The 27,472-nt window shown below is 46.9% G+C and overlaps 1 long non-coding RNA gene across 2 annotated transcripts; it reads left to right on the top strand.

Annotated features, from left to right (window-relative positions):
- The first annotated feature begins 12,970 nt into the window (after nt 1-12,970).
- LOC148109319 (uncharacterized) lies at nt 12,971-21,135 on the top strand. Of its 2 annotated transcripts, XR_015725884.1 has the most exons (4): nt 12,971-13,142; nt 13,896-14,073; nt 16,139-16,329; nt 18,262-21,135. It is a non-coding gene; the product is annotated as an uncharacterized LOC148109319 (long non-coding RNA). The 2 variants fall into 2 exon arrangements; XR_015725883.1 differs by having other exon boundaries at nt 16,139-21,135.
- Nucleotides 21,136-27,472: the final 6,337 nt, after the last annotated feature.

Below are 27,472 nucleotides of genomic sequence, written 5' to 3'. Positions count from 1 at the left end.
CATACTTGGTGAGCAGAGCTGCATACTTTTAAGGTTGTGGGTGAAGTAACTGCAGAGCAAGACTGAAGTTAATGCAAAATAAATGAATTGTTTTTGTGGAGGCTTTGGCAGAAGAAGGGGATACACAAAAAAACAGCATGGGAATTATTACGGAAATACAGAAAAGCTGTGGATTTCCGCCAGCTTTCCAGTGACTTTATAAGCTGTGACGTTTATAAAAAGCATAGTATGCCCTATGCTTCTAAATTTATGACAAAATATCAATAAAACTGTCCAGATAGAAATTTGTATTCTGGCGATGGTTCTTAACCATAAAATATTAGCATATATGTACATAAAACCAAACATACTTGACTTATTTTAATGTGGCATTTTCTTTTTAAAATCGGACTTTCACTTACATTGATCTACAGTTAGGGAGTGCTCTGCTACTGATTTCATGCATGTTTCTAATTATCTTGCAGATTTTGGAATCTAATTATTTTGCAGGCCCACTTCCTCCTTCCCCTCCTCTTCCCTTTTTCCCTCCTCCCCCCCAACTTCCTCCCGCAAACACAGTCCCTCAGCGCACCCACGTTATTGAGCACCAATCACAACTGAGCCCCTCTCTGACTTCCGGGCACTCCTTATACGAAGAGGTGTTTCATGATGACTTCACGTAACTGTTCCCTCGAACTGCTGCCATTTGATAACATATTCAACAACACTAAGTGTGGTGGAAAGCACTTATAACAGAGAGATGGGATTGCCAGATAATCTACTAGGACGCACATTATTAAGCCAGTAAACTCTGAAACAGCTTTCCAAGACAACGCTAAAGATGGCAAAGCATAATGACATGTATTACACGTATCTCAGAAGAACGCCGTATCCACAGCGTGTTCACCGGAGACACTGAAATGAGCGTCTTACACGTGTTCTCTTTCCTGTCCCAAACTGGCAAGCTTCCAGACAGACAGGAATAAGGAGATGTTTCTCCCTCCTCCCTGCTCAGGGAACAGAAAACGTGGCTGTCATTCCTCTTGCAGAATCAGGGGTTGCTCTGCAGGGACAGCTCTCCCCCTAAACCAACATGACACCACCATCACTTTTCATATCTTCCCATGTCTGTGTAAAATTAAGGAAAATGAAGACACACCCTAATTTGGGAAGGAATGTGAGCTCGGAATGACACAGAAAATTCTGGACGGTATAGTCGCAATGAGTAATACATTCGTGGAAGCAGGAGAGACACGTGGTAGCCAAGCCCAGGGGGACCTGTGTGCACCCTGTGGGTTCAGAGTATCCAGGGGCCCACTGAGGCACTGAGAATCCTCTCTACGGACCACCCTAGCAGAAACTGAGCCAACACTAACAGAGAGCTCCAGGCATAGCTACAGTCGATGCAGAAGCTGTCTCTCAACATTTGGGGAACCCGGACCCCGAAGGGCTGGCATTCAGTCTATGCTACCATTTGGCACCTAATGGGTCTCTCCAGGACAGATATGTGCATCTACACAGACAACATGGGAATAACCCAACAGGCACAAGATATGCAGGTGCCCCCCAAAGTGTCAGAGGTGGGAAAAACCTCTGAACACTGACTTAATACAGCACCTCAAATAGCGCTTCCTACATGGTTTAATGACCTGCATGGGATGTGACAAAGGTCTCCAGGAAGCAAAGGAAAAATCAGTAAGGCTTACAAGACAAGAGAAGCAGATGAGAAAATTAAAATTCAAAAATTCAAAAAAGGCAATAAAATAAGCAAATTGGCCCAGAGAAGAGCAGCTAGTGGGACTGATACTGTAGAAAATAAATCGGGAACGTGGAACAAGCTTGAAAAACTCCAGAATGCAGGAGAAAAAGGCAATATCGTGAAGAAAAACAACAATACTAGCGTATGCCGAGCAGAGAGGGAAACACAACTGAAGAAAATGACTTGGAAACACTGACTGAAATACACAATCAAAGAAAAATTAAAGGAAGAAAACATCAGGAAACGTCGAATTCTTACTGCAGTCAGCAAGAAAACTGCCACCAGCAGTGCAAGCCGCGCACACGTCACCTCGAAAGGAACAAATATCAAATCACCCTTGAATTTCTCTCTTGCCAAGAGACACCTTGGAAGACAATAGTTTATAACATTCTGTGCAATACCAAGGGTAGGAGAAGCACATCATGCAAAAAATTAAGCAAATACAAATTAAAAAAAGCAAAGCAGTGTCGTAGCAACACGATTTGAGGATGTATAAGACAAATATGAAATGGGGCTGAGGTTAGTGAATATGGATAAAGGGATAATCCAGATGGGAAGGGAAAGGGCTATGAGCCTAATGCGTCAAAAATATCAGACCAGGAACTGCTAAGATCTGTTAGAAATGCAAGATGAATATAATGTAACCATATGTATATGCTCTGCACATTTGCAAGCTAGATACTGTTCATCAAAGATTACATTTAAAACTCCAACCTCTGAGGGTGAATTGCTAGCGGGACTTGGAAGAGCAGTGGGCAGCCCCAAGTCAGAAATGCGCGGACCCAGCAGTCGAGCTCCTTGGCTTCTGTGCACGGGGCTCCTGAAAACACCACCCCCCCACAACAGGACAGAGTGTGCGAGGTTCGCCTTAGCAATGAAACAACAGGGAAAACGAGGAAGCAGCTCAAACAGGCCTCAATAGGGGAATGAATACACCACGCAGAGTGGGATGGACTCTTATAAAGAAATACAAAAATATATCCATGATGGAATAATACATCCTAACTCCTGCTGGGGAGCCCTGGGGGCTGGGCGGCAGGACCGGGCCCGTGGGCAGCCATCGGGAGAGAACGTAGCTCTTCCTGACGGAGCTCTTTCTTTTTCTTTCTCTTACGAAGAAGGTATATGTCTCTCACATGGACAGTTATTTAAGATTCTGGGAAGATATTACGTAACAGGAACAGTGTTTTGTTCTGAGCAATGCGGAAGTGAGTGATGGCTTTCCCACGCTTTGTGTTTCCTTTTCGTGATTTTCTTGCTTTCTTGAAACACAGGAGTCAGAAATAAAAATCTAATAAGTAGCGCTTAGGCCAAAAGGAAATAAAAGCTACAGTTGCAGATTATTTTAAGAATAAAACATTGAGGGGTACCTGGGTGGCTCAGTTAACTGGCTGCCTTCAGCCCAGGTCATGATCCCGGGGTCCTGGGATCAAGTCCCGAGTCAGGCTCCCTGCTCAGCGGAGATCCTGCTTCTCCCTCTGCTTGTTCTCTCTCTCTCTCTCTGTCAAATAAATAAACAAAATCTTTTAAATAAATAAATAAATAAATAAATAAATAAATAAATAAATAAATCTGAGCACCTGGGTAGCTCAGTGGGTTAAACATCTGACTCTTGGTTTGGGCTCAGGTTGTGATCTCAGGGTTGTGAGATCGAGCCCTGCATCAGGCCCCGCGCTCAGCACAGAGTCTGCTTGAGATTCTCTCTCTCTCTCTCTCTCTCTCTGCCCCTCCCCCCACGCGCCCACTCACTCTCTCTGTCAAATAAATAAATAAATCTTAAAAAATAAATAAAATAAAACACTGAGACCACCACATAGGAAAATTAAGGAGTCGTAGTAAAAGCTGCCTTCAGGAGAGCATGTCATCCTTAAACATTCTCAGTATTAAGAATTTAAAAAGTTGAAATAAACTTAGCATTTAATTCAAGAAGATAGAGAGGCAGGCCCAAAGAAAGAACTGCATGTGTTTTTACATAAACATTGGGATTACACACCCACATTTTACACGGGATGTGATGGAGGAGGGACTGGAAGTGTCGGCGTTGACGTAGCAGCACGTGAGCATGCCTCCTTGGGGTCGCGTCGTTTCCCGGGTTCTAAGGTTGATGCGGTGACACAGAGGGACAGGCTGAGGAGACGGGCCTCGAAGGAACCCCCAGCAGCCTCCAGGGCACTTTTGCAGGAGTAGGCGTGGGGTGGGGTCGGGGGACGGCATTTGGGGACCATCACAGCAGCCAATTTTCCCAAAAAGAGCTAAACTTTCTGGAAGGAGGGTCTAGCAGCCTCCAGGGAAAATCTGCAGGTGAATATGAGGAGCGGTTTTTGTTCCTTCTGAACTGAGACAGTAAGAGTCTGAAGGTGAAACCCTGTCCTGAGTAACCTTGGGAAAGCCCTAAACCTGCTTCATTTGTGGTGAGAATTATACCTAGAATTTCCTGCGGTATTGAGTTGGTGAGGAGAGAGAGATGGGGATCTTCGAGGTCTGGGAAGAATTTGAATTACTGCTGGTGAAGCCTACTCCCATAATTGCAAGACAGAAAAGGCTTGTCTGCAGTTTCTATTCTAATGGATAATAGGCCCCATATCTTCTCTCCCTGAGATGAAAACATTCTGTTCTGATTTTTACATGAACATTCGTGCAATTTTCTTTGAAACAAAAAGCTGTTTACAGTGCTTTTCTTTGAGCACGGACCCAGCATTGTTACATGCCTTCGAGGACTTTGCTTTTGCTTTGCTCTCTCTCATTTTCAAAAACTTTCTTATAAATCTCAGCAGGGCCTGGCATGATTTATTTAGAGTCCTATGAAACAGAAACTGAATTGGTAGTCTTGTATGCCATAGGATGAATTTTTAAATTAATTTTTTCCTGTGGAAACATTGAGTCAAAAAAGAGTGAAAAACACAAGAAAGGAGTTCTCCAACAGAAGAAAGAAAGAAAGAAAGAAAGAAAGAAAGAAAGAAAGAAAGAAAGAGAGGGAGGGAAGAAGGAAGGATGGAAGAAGTAAGGAGGAAGGAGGGGGAGGAAGGAAGGAAGGGAGGGAAGGAGGAAAGGGAGGGACACAGGGAGGGAGGGAGGGAGGGAGGGAGGAAGGAAGGAAGGAAGGAAGGAAGGAAGGGCAGAGGAAAGGGAGTGAGGGACAGAGGGAGGGAAGGAGGAAGAAAGGAAGGAAGGGGGAAAGGGGGAAAGGGAGGAAGGGTGGGAGGGCGGGAGGAAGGAAAGGGAGCACCCCAGCAGACAGGCTCTCACAATGGCCCCAGCAGGGTCGCTTCGCAGGACCAGTCCTAACCCTGTGTAACAGGAAGACTACTTGTGGTGGATTGTACCAGATTCCCAGAATGCCCCCCAGTATCTCCTGTCCCGTGTCCTTCCGCAGTGTGTGCCACGCCCCCTCAGCAGGCATAATCTGAGGACTCTTCTCCGAATCCAGCAGCCTGTGAGTCGTATCCCACAGAGCACGTGGGAGGAATGCTCTGACACTTCCAAGGCCAGATCATGAGAGGCAGCACATCTTCTGCCTTATTCACTGCAACACCCACACCTGGAAGCTGTCAGGTGAGAGGCAGCCGTGCTGGGGAGAAGGCCAGCACCCGTCAAGGCCACCGGCAGGTGCGCTAGTCAGCAGTCCTCGCCCTGGGTCCAGCCCAGCCCAGAGAGCAGGTGTGGGAGTGGTCAAGACTTCAGATGCTTTCCAGCCTGGGAAGCAGGGGACTGGTGAGGCAAATGTCTCCACCTGGTTAGCAACTTAGAGAACATAGAGGAAAAAGTCTCAACCTTTATTAGCAAATAACACAAACGCAGAAAAGGCAAATGAATCGCATGTCTTCTAAAGGGCATTTGAACTCCTCAACATCAGTGTAATCATGACAAAAAGCACCACGCAATCACAGATTGGGGGAATTCCACAGGACGCCTGGCTAGGACTCCCCCTAACCATCAAGGTCATGAAAAACAAGGAAAGTGGGAAACCGTGCCTGAGCGGAGGAGACTGGGTGACAGACGTGACAACGACATGCAGTGGGGTACCCTGGATAAGATCCTGGAACGAAAATGGAGCGCTGATGGGAAAACTGGTGGTAGCCAAGTAAAGCTGAGAGCTTAGTGAATGCTAACGTACCACAGCCAGTCTCGCGGTAGACCAGCACACCAGGGCAATGAAGAGCTTCACAGTGGGGGACAGGGTTAGGGTTGTGGGGCGACTCTCGGTCCCGTCTTTGCAACTTTTCTGAAAATGTGAAATTCTTCCAAAATACAAAGATTGTTTCCAAAGAAAAGTTAAAGGTAGAGGGGTGGGCCAAGCCCCAGAATGAAGTTGCCCAGAGAAGACAATAAGCTCATTGACCGGGTGTTCAACAGACACGGACCGAACACATCTGATGGGCCAGAGAGTAGCAGACCCTGGGTCCTGATGACTTAAAACAAAACAAAACAAAACAAAAATGCCACCATGCCTTTTTTTAGCACACCCACAGTTTGGCACACCGGAGTGGAAAGTTCTGACCGACAGAAGAGAAGTGAGCTCTAAGCACACAGGGGTCTGCCCCTGGGAATTGTCGTGAACCACAAGCTCGACATTAACCTGGCACAGTTAGCATGAAGTCACACTGCATTCGGGGGTCCAGGGGAGCAGGCACATGCCCTATGGCCCCAAGCTTCCCTTGTACCTCGTTCTGGAGACGGGAAGTTGTGTGGTCCCTGGGGGGCTGGCCAGGTTCACCTGGAAGGCCCTGGAATTCTAGTCCCAACCTGGCCAAGCCAGAGGGAAGCATCTCCTCCAGGCACTGGTGATGCAGAGGTTCGAGCATCCTAGAGGCACTCTTGGTCATCGCGATTGAGCCAGGTGCTCCCAGCAGCGAGTGGGAAGAAAGCAGGAGGCTACCTACAACCCCACAGTACACAGGGCAGCCCCCCAACAAAGCACCTGCCGCGAACGTCAGGGTGCCGAGGCTCGTCTCCAGCAGCAGTGGCGCAGACGCACCGGCAGCCAGGTCCCTGTCATGCTAGCTTTCATCCAACGCTGGGTCAGCAGATCGTCAGAACGCCCTGACCCGGGGTCCCTCGCCAGCCCCAGCTCACCCCTCACACGAGACATGAGGTAGAAGGAGGAACAAACGAGCTCTTTGGAGGCAGAAAAGCCATCTTGGAGGCCTGGCTGAAACCCCTCGCAGCTGGGGTTCTAGGTGTTCACAAGCGACCCACTTCTCCCATCTGTGACGCACAGATAACCATCTGCTCCCGGTAGCTGTGAGGAACACCTGCCTCTTTCTCTCACTGTGACCCTTCTGGGATTTTAACCTGATCCGTGGTGTCTGAGGATAGAACTATCCTTTAATATAAAGGAGTTACTTACAGTCCTATGTATCGCACTTAAAAGCAGGATTCGCAAGGGCATCTATACTCATCACCACAAGGTCAAGGGCATCCACGGCACAAAGGAGGTTAAGGACTCTGGGATGCCCGCAGAAATGTGTGCTAGGCATTTATAAAAACCAATCCTGGGGGAGGAAATAGGAAGTTCTCACAGACCACCTCCTGGTCACTGCTAACCCAAACTATGGGCCCTCAGTTTCTCTCTTTCGAGGCATCTGACCCCATTCGGCACCACACCTCAGCTTCTGATCCCCAGGTGGGTTCCCGTTGTTGAAACACGTTAGGCTCACCCAGCTGAACTAACCCAGACAATGTTCTCCAGTCCCACCAGAACTATCCAGAAGGTTGGCATATGCCACTGCTCCATCCTGGACACCCCCAGGCCTGCCCAGCTGAGCCCCACCTCCAGTTCCGTCTGCCCACCAGGGAGCAGCAAGCACACCCCAACATGAGGTGAGCACGTGCGGGCTGCTCGCTGCACCTTCAGTCCCCTGGGACACCCACACATTCCAGGGCACTGGGTTGGGGTTGACCCAGATTCTCAGCCCACTCCAGCTTACCCTTCAGGACCAAGCTTGAGGTACTCAGAATTGCTTAGACTCAAACTGGTTAAAACTGAGTCCTCTTATAAAGATCGATTCCTGCAGAAAATATCTCACCTGCTAGAGAATGACTAATAGAAATTAAGCATGTGTTTGAGAGCCGGGTACAGCCCGATGTGGGTGGAGGAGAGAGTGAAAGCCAGGTTTGAGACAGTGCAGACGACAGAGGAAGGGGCTTGTCCTCTGAGCTAGAAGGGATCCCGGTCCCCTCTGGGCCACCACAGATAACCACAGGTGGGCTCGGCAGGGGGTGTTTCGTGACTGCCCGGATGCTCTTCTCCAAGGAGATGCGCGTAGCTGCTGGGAAAACCAGCTCCAGAGCACACGCCCGTGGGCACGCCGCTCCAGCTCCCCTCCCCAGCGCCGCACTGCAGATCCGTAGCCGGCTTCGCCGAAGGGCTGCAAGGGCCACTTTGCACTTCTTTGATTTTTGTCTGGCTGCCTTCCACCTTATCTTCTTCCCTGGCTCCGGTTTTTGAAACCTTAGGCATTTTCTGTCCTGCTGCAGCTGAAATCCTTCGTCTGGTCCCTGGGAATTACCGGCCCTTCACCTCATCTCCCATGCACTCTGCTATCTCTGGCAGAACAGAGCTCAGCCAGCCTACAGCTCAGACGATAACCAGACTGGTCCATCGCTTCCTGCACTGAGATTCTAAGCACAATTTGTTTGCACTCCTTAATGCACTTTTGGATGTAGGTTTTCCTCCCCATTTGGAAGGTAACTAATTTGCCTGGAGCACCTCCCATACCTAATCCTTAGAGTCACTCTTGCATTCGCCCAGCAAATTACGGAAGTTTTTAGGAAATCATGGGAGTCTCCTAAAAGCAAGGCAGCATGAAGCAGTGATTAAAAGCGTAGGCTCTGGAGCTAGATTCTTGGGTTTGGCTCTGCGCTGTGTGAACCGAACCCAGCACGTCTCCTTTGCATGCCTGGCCAGCTCTGCCTGCAGACCAGCCTGCGCTCGGATGGCAGCTATATTTCAAAGGCACTGTGGCTTTGAGTGTCCTCTCTTCCGTACTCACAAGTTGGTCAGCTTTCAGGGAAGTCTGGGAGTGAGAAAGATTAACGTGCAAGGGGAAGCACCGTATTTACAGATACACCCACAAATGTGAGAGTTGACTCATAACAAAACTTTCCCCTTAATCTTTAAATGTGATTCGATGTTGATAAGACTGTTTACAATATCGGATTTCTGGATGGAGTCAAGTGCTTCTCCACATTGCGCCTTGCGGTCTGTGTTGAGCAGCAAGGACCGCGGAGCATGGAGTGTTGGAAGAAAGCCCACCTTCTCCCTTGGAGGACTTTGTCATGCTTTCACGGTCCTGCTCTCAGCTGCGGTCCAGAAAGAGAAAACCTCAGGGATGAGATTTCTCTGTACACTCGTGAAACAAGATGCTGGTTTACTGGGCAACATTAACTGGTGGTGGCCAGCATGGGTTTCCATGGCCAGTGCATGCTAAGGGGTCCCACCATGTACAGGAGGGGCTCAGGGAATACTTGCTCATTTGCTGAAGCCTGAAAGAAGTTGGGGGCCTGGGGGGCGATGACAGCTGGTTGAACCCAGGCTATTCCTTCTACACACTCAGCTTCCCATGACTTCATCGAAAGGGGACGCTTTGTTAGTCCCACTAGTATGGCAGGGTGGTTCTGCCCAGCCCCCGGGAGCTTGGGCTGCAGACGAGGCAGGCTATGGGTTTGCCTTTCATCCTCAGACACTTACCAGGTGTTTGCAGTGTACCAGCCGCGGAACACACAGCCACGAGCCTCCTTCTCCTCTCAGATTGGAGCATGGATTCTCCCCACAGGGACCCTAGAAATGCTTAGGAAATATTTGTGGACCACTCCCCTGAGATCCAGCAACATACATGGAGTGGTAGTTTTAAATTTCATACGACCTCACTATCTGCTGGTTCGGCTTCTGTCAGACATACCCGGTACCTGCCTGTGACTGCTTTGCCCTACCCGAGACATAGGGTAACACATTTCAAAGGACAACCCTCAAGGATGGCATAAAGATGGCCTTCCTTTCCATGTGCTCAACTGGGAAGTGACAACCACTAGGAATGTATCTTCCGTTGGCATTCTAGTTTCTATAACGTCTTTCAAAATAGAGCTTGGGTGTGTGTGTATGTGTGCGTGCGTGTGTCAGCGTAAGTCTATTCACCAAATAATACTCCCTTCGTGGAAAGCATGACTCTTATTTCTGCGAGTCTAGGAAATGCACTGATGCACTTTCCCAGCTCATGAAGGTAATTAGATAATAGAAGGGGAGAGAAGGAGAAGCCGTGAGATCAGCTCTTGTGGGTTAATGATCTCCAGGAGGACCGTCCCCAAGAACCACATCAAAGCAGGAGGAGGCTCGGACAGATGCAGGAGACGTGTACATGCTGTGTGTACTTGTATGTCGTTAGCATCTGTGTACTGGGCTCTGACGTCAAGGGTCACCCTTCAGGTTGTCTTCCCTCTTTTCCTGTGCAGGCTCACTCATGCACGAGTGCAGCAGCCCTGCGTGGACCTCGTCTAGTGAAAGGGATGGAGCTGTGACATGCCAGCTGAAAAGGTCACGGGGACAGTAGCGTCACCAGGAAATCTGTGCTGGGCCATTAATAGCCTAGCGTTTAGAGAACATCTTACAGGAGTCAGGAAGAAGGAAACGATACTTCCAACTTGCCTCGATCAGGAGTGTCTACCCCGGTTCCTAAATCACTTATACGTACAGTTCCAGGCGAAGATGTCATTTTATTGTTTTTGTTACAAGGTTAAGATTTAAAGGGCCAGCCCCAGGAAAATCTGAAAATCGGTATTTAATGTCCTGGGACACCCCTTTCTCTCCTGGTATTCCACCTTTGCTGCCTGCCTCCCACCTTTGTCCTTGTTCTCTTCTGAACACAACTCCTCACTCAAACAAAAACCTGCTTTCAGAAAGGGTCTGACATCAGTCATATGCACCTTAGTATAAATTTGCTAACAGTTCATTTATTCAACAGTATCCATTTAACAGCTACTTTTTATTGATTCCTTCACTTCGACATGTTTTCTGAGTGTTTAAAAGATTCCCAGTGCTGGGGCACCTGGGTGGCTCAGTCGTTAAGCATCTGCCTTCAGCTCAGGGCGTGATCCTGGCGTTCTGGGATCGAGCCCCACATCAGACTCCTCTGCTGGGAGCCTGCTTCTTCCTCTCCCGCTCCCCCTGCTTCTGTTCCCTCTCTCGCTGGCTGTCTCTCTCTGTCAAATAAATAAATAAAATCTTAAAAAAAAAAAAAAAGATTCCCAGTGCTGTGCTGAAGGAACAAAGAACAAACCCCAGGCTCTGACAGCTCAAGGAGCTCACCGTCCACTGAGGGAGAGAAGCAAAGAGCAGTGACAGCGGGAAGTGCTCCAAGTGGAGAGTTTGGGGTTGCACTGTGCTCCCTTCGAGCTCACATGCTGAAGCCCTAACCCCCAGGACCCAGAATGTGACCTTAAGGGGAGATAGAGTCTTCAAAGAGGAAATGAAGTCAAGAGGTTATTAAGTCATCCAACGTGACTGTGTTCCTAGGACAGGGATTTTTAGAAACAGAGACACACAGAGAAGAAGGCAATGTGAAGACATGGGGAAAGCAGCGAGGGAGAGAGGCCTGAAGTCGTCCCGTTCCTCGTAGACCTCAGCAGGAACCACCCCACCTTGACCCCGGACTTCCAGACTCCGCAGCGGGAGATGACAAACTGTGGAGCCCTAGGAAACTGACCTATGGTGAGCAGGGCTCTGGGGACGCTTACGGAGAGAAGCAGGGGTCAGAGAATGCTTCACCCAGAAAGTCCAAGAGAAGACAGTCCTTCCTTGTCCCCCACGCCCATGCTTGTGTCCTGGCCTGGGCACACCAGCAGGGGAGAGGCCAGATGGAGCACCAGCTTATCCTCGTCCAGGAGGAGCCGGTTCCCCTCTCGCTCTGGGAAAGCCTGACTGTGCCCAGGCGGGCCCTCCGGCCTCAGGCTGGTGTTCCCAGTGCCCTGCCAGCAGCCCGCAGTGCCCTCCGTCCTGCTCTCGTTGTTCCGTGGACACTCGATGGGCTGACGTAGGTTCTTTCCTTGACCACTTTCAGTCTGAGTTTCCCTAGAAGCAGATGGGGTATTGAGCTCCGGCTCTGGTGGGGCAGAGGGAGAGGGGGCGTTTGGGGGCAGGGGAAGGAGCCAGTAAAGGTGTGTTGCTGTGTCCTTCATGGCTGTAGGCAACTGAGCCTCACCGCTGTTGGAAACTCTGGGAAATGGAGCCAATCACCAGCTTCTGGGTGAGCCGGTTGGAGGCAGTGGGTCTCGCGTGTCCTTGGGCCCAAACGTCATTGTCATTGGGGTGGGAGTGGCTAATTCTCCTGCGCAGGGTCAAAGCAGACCTCCTTGAGCTCAGAGGGAACTGCGGACACAGAGAAGCAAACCCACAAGGAGGTGTGACGGCTGCCAGCCCCATCGCGCCACCAGACCCTCAATTAGCTGTCAGCCCCCACCCCCATGACTGGCATTTAACTTTAATATTTCCTGGGGCGCCTGGGTAGCTCAGTCATTAAGCATCTGCCTTCAGCTCAGGGCATGATCCCGGCATTCTGGGATCGAGCCCCACATCAGGCTCCTCTGCTGGGAGCCTGCTTCTTCCTCTCCTACTTCCCCTGCTTGTGTTCCCTCTCTCACTGGCTGTCTCTCTCTGTCAAATAAATAAATAAAATCTTAAAAAGAAAAATATTTCCTTGGGGCGCCTGGGTGGCTCAGTCGGTGAAGAGTCTGCCTTCGGCTTGGGTCATGATCCCAGGGTCCTGGGATTGGGCTCCCTGCTCATGGGGAGTCTGCTTCTCCCTCTCCCTCTGCCCCTTCCTCTGCTTGTGCTCTCTCTCATTCTCTCTTGCTCTCACTCTCAAATAAATAAGTAAAATATTTTTTTAAAAAAGTTCAGTACTTCCTTCCATAAAACCCACAAATACGGCCAGATTTCCGACACTCAGCTGATAACAGTATTTGTGAACGCGTAAGTAAATAATAGCAGTGATAGACGTGATAACTGATAGACTATTTCTCCAAGGAACCAGAAGTCTCTTGTTTCTGCCCATCTGAGCCTCATCCTTTCCCTGCTTGGGGTGACCTCAGGAGTCCTGAGTCCACGTTCAGATGTCCTGCTGTTACAACATAGTGCTGAAATCAACCAGCTCCAGAAATAGCAGCTGCTCGTACAATGCCCGTCTCCAAATCTGGCATTGGAGATGCGCTCTGGCAACAGCAGAGACGAGACGCCGCTGGGTCCCAAACCTCCACCACAGGCACACCCTGGGTCCCACAGCAGGGCGAGCAGTGCCCTCACCCGGGAAGGGTGTCAGTGTATCACACCATCCACGGGGCCGCGGGGAAGCCAGCCCACAGACTTCCCGTTCGGTGTCCACCACACTTCTCGCTGCGCCCGGACGAACTCAAGGTAAATGCGGGAGATGCCAAAATGCCTCTCACCCTCCCACCCTAAAGGGAAAACCGCAAGGGCTTTGCCCAATAAGACTCGAAGTCATTCCAGAATATTTTGCAGACGAGGAAATAATTTAACGATAATCTAACAAATGAGGCTACTACTAAAATACTTCGTTTCCAGTCTTTTGTCAGCTTCTGTTTGTTGGTTCCAGGCTCAGCAGGTACAAACGAGCACAGAAAGGAGATGGTTTCTGAGCGGGTTTGAGTGGTTTGGCAGATGGGGGTATGGGTGCTGTCCTGGGAAGTTAAGGAGCTGTGCAGAAGTGTTCATTTCCAAGCTAGGACTGGGCTCTGTGATCCTTGCAGTTTCGTCTGTGGAGCCGGAGGCAGCAAGCCCGGCCCCTCCAGGGGGACAGAGCCCGGGGCCACGGTCCCTCCAGACACACAGCCTGTGGCCACGGCCCCTCCGCGGGCTGCTCTGTCAGGCACAACCTCGCTTGCTGCCGGGCCCCCGTTTTCTCATGTTTGAAACCGAGCTCAAGCAGTGAAATCTCGACCTTGGTGAGGTCAGGTGGTCATGCAGATGACCAGCGTCCTCTGGTGAAACACATCTCAGATTCGCCCCCTCTCACCTCACCCTAACCCTAACCCACAGAAGCCCCGCTCCCTCTTTCCTCTGCCCACTTGCCCTGCCTCGAGGCCCCTGTCCAGCTGGACATGCCAGCGAGCATGCCTGCCCTGTGGTTGTCTCCTTTCCCGCTGACAGCACGCCCACAGGGACGTGTGGAAGCCGCGGGACGGAGTCCGTGGCTGACGAGCCGTCGGAGCAGCTGCCTGGCACAGACCGGCTGGGCCAGTCCGAATCCCTCCCTCAAGAGTTTGGTTGTGGAAATAAGAGAATAAAGCAACTAACCACAGGCTCTAAAGCCAGAAGATGCCACGAGGTAGGGTTGGGGCCATCACAGGTCAGCACAGACCGAGGTGAGGAGGGAGCTCCAGTGGGAAGAGGGAGAAGAACCCTCCAGAAGCACGCAGGGGGAGTTCGGAGGGCTCTGTGGAGTGAGAGGAGCACGGAGCAGGCACCTGCAGACTCAGAAAGGCTAAGAAGCAAACCTAGCAGCCTATGAAGGGGGTACCCAGGGTGGCCCCTCGATAGCAGTGAAGAGCTCCTGATGGACGAGTGTAGCCCTGAGCCCCCAGGAGCGTCTCTCAGTGACACCACTGGGGCAGCTCACCGCCACGCTCCTGCACCTTCCAGAACTCTCTCCCCCATGTGTGAACAGATACACTCAATGGTGCTTCCTCAAGGCAGCCAGACGGGAGACTCGCAACACCTGACGGCCTCCTAAAGGCTCGTGCTCTAAAAAAAGGGGGGGGGGGCTTGTGATCTTTCTGGTTTTATTTCTCTAATTTCTATTTCTGAGACCAATTTTAAGGGAAATAGTTGTATGCAAAAATACTGCACAAACTAATATACTGTACGTTCTGTTTTTTAATCTACGTTCAGTTCCCTGACAACAATTAGCCGTCTTTGAGGCTTTACCATGTCTTCCATTCAGTGAGAATTCCAAGCTTCTTCGTGGCCCTTCAGTGGAAGGTATTTTGTCCTACAATGGCCAATGCAAGCCTGATAAAAGGCCACAGAGAAAAAAAAGTTCTCCATTCCCCACAGCAATGCGCACCAAAGAGAAACCGGGCATACCCAACGGCCACGAGCCTCCTCCCCTGAGTGTCCGGCCCCTCCAGGGCCCGCTCTGCACACTGGGATGGCCAGTGTGCGGGCCTAGCTCTGTCCCTCAGCTTTACCAGGCACGCCAAAAGGGAAGCTCGGCCTGGAGCATCAGGGAGGCTGAGCGAGCTCATCCCCACCGGGAGTTACCTCGCATGTAATGCCCGCACTGCTGCTTTCATCACGCCTGCACCTGACTCTGGCATCGCAGCTAGTGTGAGATGCTTTCCCAGGGGTGCCCATCCTCTGAGCCGGCGTGTCCCCCAAAGTGCACCCTTTCCACTCAGGCTCAGATCACAAACCCCACTTGGCAGAGTCTCCCCGGCTGCCTGTGGATCCCGGGTGCTGACCCCAACTGTAATGCCTTCTGCTCGTGTCGAGGGTGCCATTAATTTTATTCTTATATGCCAGTAAATCTTTTTTAGATAGGTGCTCTGTGGTCACTCGATGTTCGTGATTCGCATAATTATCAGCTGCAGCAATCAGAAACCCATATCTCAGTGTAGGCTACAGCCAGAGACGCCCAGGAAGCTGGGCTGTGTCCCAGCGAAGGGACCCGTCTCCATGAATAACATGTGCAGTGATGCCCAAATCATGGCTTCAGTCATTCATAAATGTGTTCCGAACCAGCCCAATGATTCAAAAGGCGCTGATGGCTTTATGATGTAGACGTGTGGTCTTTACCATACCCCGGGAGGAACAGAATGGGCGTTCCTGATGCGGACTGGGAGCATCAATGTGGTTAGGTCCGGTTTCTCAGGGGAGCGGCTCAGACATGAACCAGGGAGGTTCCCGCCGACCGTGCTGCCGACACAGGTGATCGCTCCAGGCGCTTTCAGTGGGAACGTGTCTCTCACTTGAGATACCCCGTTTTGCTCGTTACTGAGTTCATAGTGACAAGGCGTCCTCAATCAGGCAGCATCTGTGCTGCTGAGTTAGGGCATCGAAGAGGCTCCCTAGAACATTCCAATGGGAAATTTGGGAGCTACATTAAATCAGTTTCTTAGATTGTTCCCCCAAACATCCTGAGTTTGGGCTTGTAATTAATATTTTATTTGCATATTGCATAGGAGGAAAATGCTGTACGTTATACCCCAAAGTAAGAGAACTAACTCTATTAAACTTCTTATCTCAAAACACATGCAGACAAAGGCAAATATGAATTCCAAAGTCTCCACCGTTGAAAAGGGGGGTTCTCCCTTGTACTTAAAATATAAGCCAATCTTATAAGAAATTATTTGCCTCCGCTTCCGGCAGTGCATTTCCTGTCTCCTCCGTAGGAACAGGACACAAGGGGGGAAGAGAAACAGAATTGTCGGTGGCCCTGCTTTGTTCTGCCAGCTCGTCGGTGCCAAGGAAAGAAAGGTCATTAGAGGAAGCAGCAGATTCAGCTCGTGAGAGGCAATTGTTGCTTCTCACACCCAAATACCGAGGGGACAAGGGCGGTGAGCACAGAGCGGAGGAAGACCAGGTAACACCCACATCCCTCGGGTCACACCCTGAACCGGCCGGCGTGTCTCCGTCGGGGAGACAGCGGCTGCCCTCTGGGACAGGAGCTGCCCTGCAGAAGGGCCAGGCGCCGAGGCCGTGGGACACTGGTGACAGCACCAGCCCCTCACATCCAAGGGCCACACTTCCCTAGATGGCTGCCTCGACCTCCCTTCCAGAGCCAGCCCTGAATGGGCAGGACACAACGGTCTTCGTTCACTGTCCTCCCCTGGAGGGCCGGAATCAGGCTGCACGTCGTAAGCAGGAAGGGGGCTCACGCTTCATGAGCAGACGCCGTCCTACTTGTCTAAGCATAAGTTGCTTTGAGTGGCTTTACCCGGGCCCATCGCATTCAGATGAACGGAGATCACAGACATGTTATTTTCGTGTTTTGCCAGAATTTTTGTGTGACATAATGTGATAAACACGCATGAAATGAATTCCAAGTCCGCCTCTCACCCTCGGGCTGATTTAAGGAAGAAACCACCAGAGACTCCTTCCTTGGGAGCTGGTGTAGGGGCTGGTACGCGGGGCGCTCAGTGGGTGGAGGCCGTCAGTTAACTAGTTCTCGTAACATTGGCCGGGGAAGCATCCCGAGGAAGATGACAGCTCGCTGCTGGGCTCCCCGTGGCCAAAGCAGACCCTATGATGAATGGGCCTTGGGAGAGACGGGCCTGAGGTGTTCCAGACCTGCCGTGTGTGTCCTGAGATGCACAGCTCTGAGGCATCCAGTAAAGACTTACTTGCTTTATCCGCGGGCTTTCAGATCCTGCATTCGAACGCCTTTAAAAGGTGGCGTTCTGGTTTGCACACCCTGATGCCTGGATGCCCTATCCACTTCCCTGCTGCTTCCAGACCTTCCTGCCCGGCCCTGGCAGGTGCTCCCCGGAACCCCAGCTGCCCAGCCCCAGCGCCGTGAACGCGCCTTCAGAGAGCACCAGCTAAAGCCTGGAACAGTGTGAACCACTGCAGGTTAAGTAAGGTGTCAGCCTTCCTGTTAAACTCGCACTGTAATAAACCCCCCGCTCGCCACAGGAATACAATCTGGAGAACAGTCCTGGATGCATGAAGGCGATACTTTTGGCAAAGGGACGGTATCGGCACCGTCAGTGCCCGTGCCGCAGCCAGGTGCCACGGCTCCTCGTAGGAAGGTTGATTTGTGCTCATAAATGCATAAAGAGGGGGTTTTGTTCAACCAAGATATCAGCGGACAATGCTTTCCTTCTCATTCCATTTTTTTCAGCAATTAGAATATAGTTCGGAAGGATTGCAAAAATTTAACTGGATAAGATGCCTTGTGTACTTGCCACAAACTTAGCAGGGCTGGGGCCACCAGATGGGTGTCTGGTGGCTGGAGGGACATGGAAGAGCAGGCTACTGCTGTGTGGGACCAGAGGGAGGTCAGGGCACAGTGGACTCTGCTCTCTTCTTACTGCTGTTTTTAAACCTGGACACAGATTCACCAGCTGTGCATTCCATCCACTCACTTCAGGAGGTAGCATTTACTAGTCTTAACAACCCAGATTAGCAATCTCGGGTCTCCACGCTGCAGCTCGGAAGGACAGCTGGAACGTGGGTAACGTGGAACCGATGATATTTCTATTTTGTAAAGGACAGGGAAGGGGTGTCCCAGGAATTAGAGCTGACCAGCCTCACTCCGGGAAAACTGACTGATGATGTAATTACGGGCCGTGAGTCGTAACTGGTGGCAGCATAATCTGAGAGTGTCCGTGAGCCCAACCACTTGGGGGAGAAAAATTACTACTGTTAGTTCAATGAGAATTCTCTCAGTGAAATGGCAAAAAGAATGTGCCTTTTAAATCTGCCATGATCAAATTCATACCGATAAATAGCCTTCACTTATAAGGTTCTCTATTTTCTGGATCACCTCCGAAAGAGTTCTGGAATATTCCAGGTCAGCCGGGAACAACATCCGATGGACGCCAGAGTGGAGTCTCCGAGCAGCCCCTCACTCTGTCATGGCCTCGGACCGTCTAACAGCTCCTACGAAGGACAGAAACGGATCCCACGGACTCAGACGTGAGACCTCAAATAGTTCACCTTCCTTGTCAAGGCTTAGGACTTTTTCCCAGGGTGTGTGTTTGTTCGACGTAAAGAATCATCTCTATTGAGAACAAAACCCAAGAGAAGGTGTTTCTTGGGAGGATCTGGGATGGGGCACATCCCATACGATGGCTATTTCCAAAGTTTGCATCTTTGCAGGAGGGCAACGCTTGGAAAACGATAGGACGAACACCCAGATACGGCCTCTCGGTTTGCCTGCCAGTCACATGGATCAACGAGTAAGTACGGAGTAGAAACCTGAAGCCTCACCACCTGTACCTTCACACACTCGTTACTCATCAAAGCGAGAGGACAGTGAACGATGGCGATTCCAGCAAGTCCCCAGCATCACCACAGAGCTGCACCAACACCCTTGCCCCCCCACCCAAATCACTAGACTCGTAAACCGTGCATCACCCCCTGGGGTTCACAGCCAGGGGGAGCACCTCCCCACGGGCCCCGAGCAAGAGCAGACAGGCCTTCCATTATTTATTACAGTCACTTGACTTTTTAAGAGATCTTTATCTTTAAATGTTTTCAGAACACTTGTATTATTTGGCTCACTCTCCAGTTTAACTCCTCTTTATAAATGATCTTCGACTACATAGTAAGAGTTGCAAATTACTCCCTCTGCAGTGCTCACTGTCTCTGTTCGGTAAATGTTCATTTTTCTTCCCTGCTCATTAGAGCTCACGAGTCCTTTAAAACAGCGGTCTGCATGCTGGCGTATGCGTTTCCCCAGGTGATTTCCAAGGTGCTTGGGGCACAAACTGTGTGAAGGTCCATCTCCAGACACCCTTTTTTGAAGGAGCTCTTTCCCAAAACCTCGCACCTGCTGCTTATCCTTCTCCACCATTCCATAGCTGACTGGCTTGCACTCCACAGAAGACGGGTTCTCCTCTCTCCCTTTCTGAACCCACCGGAGTGCATTTTCCCAGAGTACAAACCCTTCTTCCTACCAAACCAAAGCAAGAGAAGGGAAATAGCAGCTTCGGCTACTTTTCGTGCTCCCTGTCTGATACATCTGATTTCTCACCTAAAAACACAGTATAAGCTTCAAAACAGGATAGTTTAGCCCATCGTGAGATTTCTGAATTTTGACCTATTGTACAGCTAAATGTGATAAGGACAGCTTTGGTTTAGTGGCATAAAGCCTTCCCTTTCCTAAATTTTTCTGTTTTTTGCTAGCCTATGGGAGCCTACCAAGAAGACCCCACAAAAACTGAGACAAAGGGGGACTGGGTGGCTCAGTCGGTTAAGTAACTGACTCCTGATTTCAGCTCCGGTCATGATCTTAGGGTCATGGGATCGAGCCCTGCATCTGGCTCTGCACTCAGTGGGGAGTCTGCTTGAAATTCTCTCTCTCCTTCCCCCTCTGCCCCTCCCTCACACTCTTTCTCTCCCTCTCTCTCTCTCTAAAATAAATGAATAAATCCTAGGGAAAAGAACTGAGACAAGAAATATCGAAGGTAGCTGACAGCAGGCCCGAGAATGCTCCCTCCACCAAGGACAAGAAGAGCTATAACCTGTCAAAAAGCGTGCTTGCAAATATTAGTCTGCTAGCAAACATGGTCTCTGTCTTTTTCTCGGTTTTGGTAAAGAGGAGTGCAGTGAATGCTTCATTCACCTACATCTCAGCTTGTGTCTGCAACTCCAAGATTTTGATGAAAACATACTTAAAAAAGTATGACACAATAATCCTATTTTATGAGAAACGTACTGCATTGGTAAAGGTGTATTGAAATTAACAACATTTCTCTATTCCTAAAATTTTCTGATATTTTGGGTTTAAAAAAAATGGGTGCCTCTAAACCGAAGAGTACCTAGTATAATGACAGTCATTTGCTGATTCTCGGTAAAGCATTTTTAGTGTGATACCCCAAAGTTTGCAAGGCGTATGCTTACTCTAATGACTACATAATGAGTCCCTTTGCAAGTCGGGTCACTTCAAACTCCTTGCTATCAACTAAAATGAAGAAAGTCCTGATTGTGTTGGAGTCTGATCAATAATTTAAAATCCTTTTAATGATAGATCACTATGCAATTTTTTTTTTGCATACAACTTGAAAGAAGTATAGGTAATCGAATGGTATTGCTATCATGAAACCCCTTCCAATTCCAAGCACTAATTTATTGGAACAAGATATTTTAGTACTCAAACGATGGAAATAAAAATTAGGAATTGAATTGATGGTGAAGACTGTCTCATTCTTTTAATAAATAAGTCATCTGTGATTACATACACTAATCGCCAGGAAGCCCATCCCTATCAAGATACATTTCCAATAAAACTTTACTGCATTATGTTTAATAATGATAATGCAATTTTATAATGTATTTGTTGTTTTGGTCAATTTCTTCAGCTAATACTTGTCATGACTGAATTGACAAGAAAAATGTAGAAGACTTGGTCATTAGAAATGAGTAGAGAATAAGGAATTTAAAAGATGTCATATACAGCTTTTGAGAAAAGAATTATATAAATTGAACAGTAAAACACATTTCACAAACAGAATTCTGTTGGAAAGTGCAATTCAGCTAGAGAAAAGAGAACAAGAGAAAATATCCTATCGTAAAAGAACTTGTCCACATGCCTTTTAAATGGGTGGGGATGGGTGTCAAGGTATGAGGATGCTTAGATTCCACTGGGTTTGTTTTTTTTAATGATGTTCCACTTTTATTTTTAAAAGTTAAAAAAACATAATTTCTGTACACCAGAAATTATAATTTTCCATACAATAACAACTTTTTTTTAAGATTTTATATATTTGATGGAGAGAGAGAGAGCATGAGCAGGGGGGAGGGGCTGAGGGAGGGGAGACTTCCCGCTGAGCAGAGGGCCTGATGTGCCCGACTCACTTCCAGGACCCTGGGGATCATGACCTGAGCCGAAGGCAGATGCCCAACCAATGGAGCCACCCAGGCTCCTCAGCTACAACTTTTTTTTTTTTAAAGATTTTATTTATTTATTCGACAGAGATAGAGACAGCCAGAGAGAGAGGGAACATAAGCAGGGGGAGTGGGAGAGAAAGAAGCAGGCTCATAGCAGAGGAGCCTGATGTGGGGCTTGATCCCATAATGCTGGGATCACGCCCTGAGCCAAAGGCAGACGCCTAACCGCTGTGCCACCCAGGCGCCCCTCAGCTACAACTTTTGAATAGAATCTTTAGCTATCATCTTTAAAAAGAGTAGGTAGTGCAATTTTTCAAACTTCTTCTATGGTTGGCAAAAACAGTTGAAGGCTACAGCTGCTTTGGAATATCGTGTGGTAAGAAGTACGACATTGGATATTTGCTAGGTCGTACCCTAAGTTCTACTCGGACTGATGCATCATATTTCAACAAAAGAACGAAGTATGAGCATATAGGTCTACTATTACAGAAGCAGAGCCAGAGAACATTCGTTTTTTGAGAAAGAGATCCCCAGAGGAGGGGACTTCCATCTCCTCTTGTGGAGGTGTGGCCCTGACCTTGGTCTCAGGATTTGGTCCAGGCTCTGACCCATCCTGGGGGCTCCTTGCTCCCCCTCTGCATCACGAGGAACTGCTCACATGTGACTACCTTCTTGTATACCTGTACTCTGTGAGCAGGACTGAAGTTAGCATCGGGAAATGGGCTTTCTCCTCTCCTGAAGGATGATGGCCCTTAAATTAATTGAGTAAGCTTTCTCCTAAAGTGATTTATCCATTTTATAAGTCATTTCTTGCAATTTAACTCAAAAGGAAAAAGAAGTTTTGAGGTATAATGGGTCACCTTACGTAGGCAAAGGCTATACTCAGAGAACAAACATACACATACAAATGATTTGGGAGTTAATTTGCAATGAAGCAATCTCTAAAGTACAAGGAGAAATTGCACCGGAAAGCCAATTAATAAAATACAAAGTGAGAAAAGATTCAACTTTGGTTGCTAGGCTGAAGAAGCCTGCTGTCAGGGAAATTTTGCAGACAGGCCTTCGCCCTTCGGTGTTTTGATGAAAGTGCTATAAATCACCTCTCTGAGAAGGGAATGGATGTTTAGTGATTAATAATTGTGGGTTTTTTCTGCCATAGATGTTGACACCTTAAGGAACACTGTTAGGGACAGAAAGACATTTTTTAAAAATTTTGTGTTTATAGACAGTGATTCAGAGCAGAGACTAGAGGTCAGATGAGCAGCTCTTTGCATTTGCAAACTCGAATGCTCTGCACTGGGCACAGATCTAAGCACTCGTGAAGGATAAATGAAAAAGAAAATTTCCTTTTGCACATTTCCAGTCTGGGTGCACAGAGTTATAGAACCACGTGTTGCTAAGTGCCGAACAAAACCAGACGCAACATACGGGGGCAGAGGGATGGCCTGAGAGGTGCTGGCCAGGAAGGTTTCTCTGAGAAGAGACAGAAAACTAAGGCTTATGTGGTAAAGTAACTTCTCGACTGGTCTAACAGCTCAAACAAGGTAAACAGAGGCAGATTAAAACTGTGGGAAGCTGAAGACAAGCATCATACAAGGGATTTGGGTATGAAGTCTACCTGAAGTCCAAGGTCATTCAAGATAAAGTCTGACTCTAAGTTAAGAATTCATTAAAAGGAATAAATATTGATGGATAGATAGATCAATAGATGTGAGATAAGACAGGTAGAGTAAAATGTTAATGGTTGAACCTAAGGGTTGGGTATAGAGGTGTTCACTGTAGAATTCTTTCAACTTTTCTGTATGTTTGAACATTTGCATAAGAATATGTTCTAAGGACATTAAAGTAACACATTAGAAAGATGTATTCTTGAGGTTAGAAATAAATTTCAGGTTAGAATAAGTCATAAATAACAATCATTAAAAATAATTTTGAAACTCATCAAATTTGCATTGGTGTTTACTTAAATCCCATTCATACAGCTATCATCTTTTTAAAAATATTTATTATGGAAGCATAGATGACATACAATGCTATATTAGTTTCAGGTGCGCAATGTAGTGATTCAGCAAGTCTATACATTACTCACCTGCGTTTCGTTCTGTGTTTGTCTTAAGACAGAGTATTAAATGAAAAGGTGCGCTAATGTGTCTTTTGGTTACACACACGCATGGCTGGGATATTGAGAAGGTGAAATTACCCATCATCTGTGCATAGGGTAGAAATATAATGTAGCTGCATGGAAAGCACCCGTACAACAAAAAACCACAAAGTTTTCAGTATTAAATGTTGATATGTTGAAAGCCCTCATTCATAAATAAATTTAATTTATTACTTAAATCTGACAAAACCAGTAATAACTGGTTGATGACTTTAATACTGTTGACTGGCAGCATTCATATCACATGCTCTAAAAGTTCCCACAATACAGCAGCAAAATCATGCTCTTCTTCCAAAAAGAGATTAAAAAGGCGGGTGTGTATTCTAGACCATGTGTATTCTAGACCGTGTGTATTCTAGACCGCGTGTATTCTAGACCGCGTGTATTCTAGACCGTGTGTATTCTAGACCGTGTGTATTCTAGACTGTATGTATTCTAGACTGTGTGTGTATTCTAGACTGTGTGTATTCTAGACTGTGTGTATTCTAGACCGTGTGTATTCTAGACCACGTGTATTCTAGACTATCCAGAAGATCACACATTAGAAACTGAAGAGAGACTTTCCAGCATCAGAGTAAGATGGTGGCTTTGTAACTACTCTGACCAAAGCTAGTTTTTAGAAGAAACTCCTCTTAAATTTCTTTTCAAATGCTCTTAAATACAAACAAACAAATGATTTCAAAAGAAATGGGGCACAGAAATCTCAGGCTCTGCCAGACCAGAGGTGTAATTTCTAAAAATCAAAAGTTAAATGAGGACAGAGCTACAATAACTTGATCATGCACAAGGAAATTAAGCAATTTCCACGCCTCCCCACCCTCCCTAGCATGCTTAGTAGGGAAGAACATTCCCATCACACAGAGCTTCTTTTCTAAGCTGTCTGGGACCATTTTGATCCTTTCCCTCCCACTGTACTTATATTTATTCAATTGCTTCCAGTTAGGCAAAAATGGCTTTTGGATAGCACTTTCCATGTGGAGCATGAAGCTGGCAGAGCACGGTGCTGAGTTTGGATGGGGCAGTGGAGCAATGCCTTCTGGAACTTGTACCATGTTAGTTCATTATTTCTAGCAAAGGTGTATTTCAAACTCCCCAAAAATAAATTCTCCACCCAATTAAGATGACTGGGCTGCAGTGACAGGAAAGCACAGCTCAATGGAGCAAACCCATAGTAGATGGATGGCTGATAAACACCAGAGTTGCCTGTAAGCAGTGAAAATATATTAATAAAAAATCTAGGGACCTTAAGATTAAGACAAACGGAATGGTATACAAATATTCTACTTTAGTGAGTCCATTTGTTTTTCACAAGGATGTGGCATAGAGGTTCTGAAATTAGTTTTTGTGTGTTCCAAGACTGAAAAACTAAGTAAATATTTTTTAGGTAATGACAGCCAGGACTTTCATCATCAGAGTAATAAGTTACACATGAAGAAAGGGGAATGCTAAAATGAGCTCCAGCATGTTGACTGGAATCAAAGGCATGAACTAATGAACACACACACACACACACACACACACACACATACACGGATACTGAAGCAGGTAAAGATGTGCACATGTGCATTTGCATATATATATATATATATATATATATATATATATATATATATATACATTTTTTTAATCTGTCCATGAAGAAGTCCTAGCACAATGAATGGCACTGAAATAGCAATGAACACAGTTAGCACACATAACTTGGTTCCTAAATACCATCTTCCAATGACAGCTAGAGCTCTTTAGAGGGAGAGCTGTTCCAAGGTTCAGGTGAGGAAAATATAAGATGAGCCTGGAACATCTTGTCGCGCCAAAAAGTAAGGACGTGCTCCCCAAATGGTGGGGAAACATCAAAGAACACAATAGCCAACTTCAAAAGATTCCCAAATATCAAATCTGGCACAAATTCAGCAATAACCTGAATCTTTTTTTTTTTTAAGATTTTATTTATTTATTCGACAGAGATAGAGACAGCCAGCGAGAGAGGGAACACAAGCAGGGGGAGTGGGAGAGAAAGAAGCAGGCTCCTAGCGGAAGAGCCTGATGTGGGGCTCGATCCCATAATGCCGGGATCACGCCCTGAGCCGAAGGCAGACGCTTAACCGCTGTGCCACCCAGGCGCCCCATCAATAACCTGAATCTAACCACTTCAATAATTCCATTAAATAGAAATGGCCTAAAATAGCATTAATTAAAGAAACTGACAGAACTTTCTTAAAAAATAATTATATGCTGTCTATAAGAAATCTACCACAAATATAATCACATAGGTAAATTAAAAGTAAATAGTAAAACAATATACCAAGTAAATACTAATGGAAAAAGTTAAAGTGGCTATAGTAATAAGAGAAAAAGTAGACTTCAGAGCAAGGAAAATTGCTAAGAATACAGACAGACCTTTCATTGTTATAAAAAAGTCAATTAATCAAAAATAAATAATAATCCTAAATGTGTATGCATCCAGCAACAAAGTTGCAAGATAATGAAGCAAAAACTGAAAAAAAAACAGGCAAATTCACAACTGTACTTTGAGATGTCAGTGCTCCTCTTACAGTGATTGATCAAACAAGTAGACAGAAAATTAGCAAGGAAATTAAAGACCTGCACACCACCACCTGACCCCCTTACCTAGTGATGTTACAGACTCCACATTCAACAAGCAAAATGCATATTGTGTACATAGTGTGCATAAGTGTACATAGACATTCACCAAAATAAACCATATTCCGGGCCACAAAGCAAACCTTAACAAAATTAAAAGAATTTAAATGAGGAATCATTTCCCTTGCCATACATAACCATAAGTCAATAACAGAAAAATACTTTGAAAATGTGCAAATGTCAGGAAATTGAGCATCACAGTTTTACACCCTAGGGTTATGGAGGAAGTCTCAAGGGATATCTGAAAACATTTTGAAATAAATTTAAAGGAAAATACAATATAGCAAAATTTGTAGGACACAGCTAAATGATAGCTTAGAAAGAGATACATAACAGAAAATGTTTATGTTAGAAAAGAAAGATCCTAAATCAAGTATCTACGCTTCCACCTTAAGAAATAAGGAAAAGAAGACCAAATTAAACTCCAAGGTAGCAGAGGGGAAAAAAATTAAAAAGCAGAAATAATTGAAATTAAAACTAACAGAGAAAAAACACTGAAGACAAAAGTTGGTTCTCTGAAAGATCAATTAAATTGATAAACGTCTTGACAGGCTGCTCAAGGTAATAGAGAGAAGACATACATTACCAATATCAGAAAGGAAAGAGATTATGTTACTGCTGACCTTATGGACATTAAACGCATAATGAATAACAGGGAAATGCTACAAACAAGTCCATCCATGAATTTGACATCACAGAAAATAGACCACCTCCTTTTAAGATTTCAAAAATTCACTCAAGAGGAAATAGATAACCTGATTAGCCTTATGTCTATGAAAGAAATAGGATACATAGTTAAAACCTCCCAATAAAGAATATCCCAGACCAAGACGGTTTCCACAATGAATTCTACCAAATATTTAAGGATGAAAGAATGCCCGCTCTAACACAATCCCTTTGGAAAACAGAGGAGAATACTCCTTAGCTCATTCCGTGTGGCAAGCACTACTCTGAACCCAAAAGGAATCGAAGACTCTGTCAGCAAAGAAAATCACAGACCAATCTTCCTCATGAACACAAGTGCAAACATCTTCAGTGAAAACGTGTAAATGAGACGTTACTCTGCACGTACATTAAAAACCACTGAGCTGCACACTTTACACAGGTGAACTTCATGGTATATAAGCAATAGCTCAAAAAGCTGGTTTTTAAAAACACTCTGTCTACCCAAAATCAAGGGCACAAACTTTTATGCCAGGTTATCTAAAATTAACAATAATTAGAAACAACCCAGATATTCTTCAAGTGGCAAGTGGCTAAACAAACTGTGTTACATCCGTGCAAGGAAGCTATCTGCATCAGACAGAAGGAACTCTCAGAACACAGAACAGCGAATCTTAAATTCATTCTG

Source organism: Ursus americanus, chromosome 10, assembly GCF_024610735.1.
Source record: "Ursus americanus isolate L20-20 chromosome 10, mUrsAme1.1.p, whole genome shotgun sequence".
In the NCBI taxonomy this organism is placed as follows: Eukaryota; Metazoa; Chordata; class Mammalia; order Carnivora; family Ursidae; genus Ursus; species Ursus americanus.
Note: the sequence above shows the minus strand (reverse complement) of the source record. Positions and strands in the feature narration are given on the sequence as shown.